Source organism: Nycticebus coucang, chromosome 15 (genome assembly GCF_027406575.1).
Source record: "Nycticebus coucang isolate mNycCou1 chromosome 15, mNycCou1.pri, whole genome shotgun sequence".
NCBI lineage: Eukaryota > Metazoa > Chordata > Mammalia > Primates > Lorisidae > Nycticebus > Nycticebus coucang.
Window position 1 is genome coordinate 53,151,327 of NC_069794.1, and position 3,438 is coordinate 53,154,764.

The window sequence follows — 3,438 nt, forward strand, 5'->3', positions numbered from 1 at the left end:
GCAAATCAAAACAACCCTGAGATATCATCTAACCCCAGTGAGAATGGCCCACATCACAAAATCTCAAAACTGCAGATGCTGGCGTGGATGTGGAGAGAAGGGAACACTTTTACACTGCTGGTGGGACTGCAAACTAGTACAACCTTTCTGGAAGGAAGTATGGAGAAACCTCAAAGCACTCAACCTAGACCTCCCATTTGATCCTGCAATCCCATTACTGGGCATCTACCCAGAAGGAAAAAAATCCTTTTATCATAAGGACACTTGTACTAGACTGTTTATGGCAGCTCAATTTACCATTGCCAAAATGTGGAAACAGCCTAAATGCCCACCAACCCAGGAATGGATTAACAAGCTCTGGTATATGTATACCATGGACTACTATTCAGCTATTAAAAAAAATGGAGACTTTACATCCTTCATATTAACCTGGATGGAAGTGGAAGCCATTATTCTTAGTAAAGCATCACAAAAATGGAGAAGCATGAATCCTATGTACTCAATCTTGATATGAGGACAATTAATGACAATTAAGTTTATGGGGGGGGAAGCAGAAAGAGGGATGGAGGGAGGAGGGTGGGTCCTTAGTGTGTGTCACACTTTATGGGGGCAAGACATGATTGCAAGAGGGACTTTACCTAACAATTGCAATCAGTGTATCCTGGCTTATTGTACCCTCAATGAATCCCCAACAATAAAAAAAAAAAAAAAAAGAAAAGAAAAAGAAAAAGTAACAAATTGAATAAATACCAGGTAAAAGTAAGCCATACATGGAAAAAAAAAAAAAAGCAGAAATGTGTAATGACAAATAGTGTTTTATGAATCCTCACAGTCCATTGTATTTTATATACTGGATTCTACTATTTACAGTTGGGTTGGTTATCCTTATCACCTATCATAATGAATCACATCCAAACCTAAGTAGTCCAGAAAAGATGAGGATTTGTTCAGAAAAAAAAACAGTCTCTGAATAAGAACTGAGAAAACTGCCTATTTGAAAAAATGGAGACTAAGTCATTAATTGTCCTCGTATCAGAATTGAGTACATAGGACTCTTGCTTCTCCATTCTTGTTATGCTTTACTAAGAATAATGTGTTCCACTTCCATCCAGGTTAATATGAAAAATGTAAAGTCTCCATCTTTTTAATGGCTGAATAGTATTCCATGGTATATATATACCACATCTTGTTAATCCATTTTTAGGTTGGTGGGCATTTAGGCTGTTTCCACATTTTGGCGATTGTAAATTGAGCTGCAATAAACAGTCTGGTGCAAATGTCCTTATGGTAAAAGGATTTTTTTCCTTTGGGGTAGATGCCCAGTAATGGGATTACAGGATCAAATGGGAGGTCTAGCTTGAGTGCTTTGAGAATTTTCCATACTTCCATCCAAAAAAGGTTGTATTAGTTTGCAGTCCCACCAGCAGTGTAAAAGTGTTCCTTTTTCTCCACATCCGTGCCAGCATCTGCAGCTTTGAGACTTTGTGATGTGGGCCATTCTCACTGGGGTTAGGTGATATCGCAGAGTGGTTTTGATTTGCATTTCTCTGATGATCAGGGAAGATGAACATTTTTTCAAATGTTTGTTAGCCATTTTTCTGTCTTCTTCAGAGGTGGTTCTGTTCATAGATGAGATTGTTTACTCTTTTTCTATTGATTAATTTGAGCTCTCTGTATATTCTAGTTATCAAGCCTTTGTCCAGATTGATATCCTGCAAATATTTTTTTCTGTTTCTGAAGGTTGTCTTTTTTCTTGTGTCCTTAGAGATGCTCCTCATTTTTTAATTATTGTTAGTAGTCTGAATTTGTCTATTTGTCTTCTAAGTAGTAGATGAAACATTTGGTTAAGAATACTATTAGACAATATTGTAAACTTCCCATTATATCACATCAGAGGCATTAAGCTGCATCAGAGGTATTAAGGCTCTTTTTTTGTTCCCCTGTTTCTATCTGATGTCCATTGTGGTTAATCCTCTTTTTTTTTTTTTTTACTGCCAACTTTCTTAATCTTTTATTGTTTTTGTTTTTCTTTTTTTAAATTTCAGAATATTACAAGGGAAACACATGGTGTTTTTTTTTTTTTTCAATTTGAATGCAGTCACTGTTTATTAACTGACCAGATTACAAAAATAATCAGGGAAGATACCTTAGCTCATTCTTCTAATAAGTCTATTGATTTGGTCTTCCCTGTTACCAGCATCTCTACCTTCTACAAAGTGGGTTGTCTTTTTCTTCATTCCACCCCAGGGAGATGATAACTTGAAGGGCCACAAGAAGTTATTTGCTTCTTTGAAGTGTTTTACAACAGTATAGATCTCATGAATCAGATCATCCATACAGATGATGCCATATTTATCAAGAGATTTCACAATAAAACTGTTATCAGTCAATGCAATTCGTTTCTTATTGATTTTGCCATAACCATGCTTGTAGATTAATTCATTTACTGACTTCATATTTGGGTACCCCCATGCACTATGTGGTTCTACAATCTTCAGCATGTTAACTGAAGCCTTGTTGAGCTTAACAGAAGCTGCATTCCTAATGATTCTGAAAACAGGGGGAAAGAGGTTTTTTAAACTCAAGAGTGTTATAACATACGGAAGGCCATAACATAAAATAAATTATAAAACTACAAAATAGCTCTTTTATAACTTTAGTTCCAGATCTGTTGCAGGCAAAGAAGCTGCAACACCTCTTGGACCTTTTTACCCACGTAGTTGATACCGCTGATCCTTATCACATATGCCAATTTGGATTCTGCATGTACATAGAAGTTGCCAGATTTTCTTGCCATCCCAGCCATCCGAATTTCAGTTCTGGACATCTGCCCGTACTCCTTATGATAACACTTAGCTTTTTCATGGGTAAGCTACCTCCTTGCCTTTGGAAGCATCTTTGGGGCATACTTCATTCTCAGACACTTGATCTTCAACTCTGAGAAATATTTTCACTTTTTCTTAAGGATTTCTGGCACAGCAGGAACCTTCTTTTTCTTCTCTTCTATACCCTTTATGGTTCCAGTCTGGGAAAAACAAGGGTACACATATTTTGATCATATAATTTGCTTTTGTGCACATTAGGTCAAAGTTATAAGTGTTGCTTTCCCCCAGAATGTGTTTCTTGTACCCATTAGGTGTGAATTAACCTAACCTCTCCTCCCCGTCCATCCTTGATTTTTGTTGAGTTTTACTTCCATGTGCGCACAGAAATGTTAACCAACCATTTTCAATTTTGCATTGAGTACATGTGGTATCTGTTTCTCCGATTTTGTGATACTTCACTATGAAGAATGGTGTCCAGTTTCATCCACGGTACTACAAAAGTTGCTAAATCACCATTTTGTTTTTATGGCAGGATGGTACTAGTGTTTGTGGATATTTAAACCATGTAGCTTTTAGTTTTCTGCCAAACATCCATTCAATGAATTTTAATATA

General features: G+C 36.6%; 1 pseudogene across 1 annotated transcript; it reads right to left on the reverse strand.

Moving 5' to 3' along the window:
* Window positions 1-2,070: 2,070 nt before the first annotated feature.
* Window positions 2,071-3,010, reverse strand: LOC128566585 (60S ribosomal protein L7-like; annotated as a pseudogene). Its single transcript, XR_008374593.1, has 2 exons — window positions 2,656-3,010; window positions 2,071-2,533 (listed from the first exon to the last, which is right to left on the reverse strand). The product of XR_008374593.1 is annotated as a 60S ribosomal protein L7-like (transcript).
* Window positions 3,011-3,438: the final 428 nt, after the last annotated feature.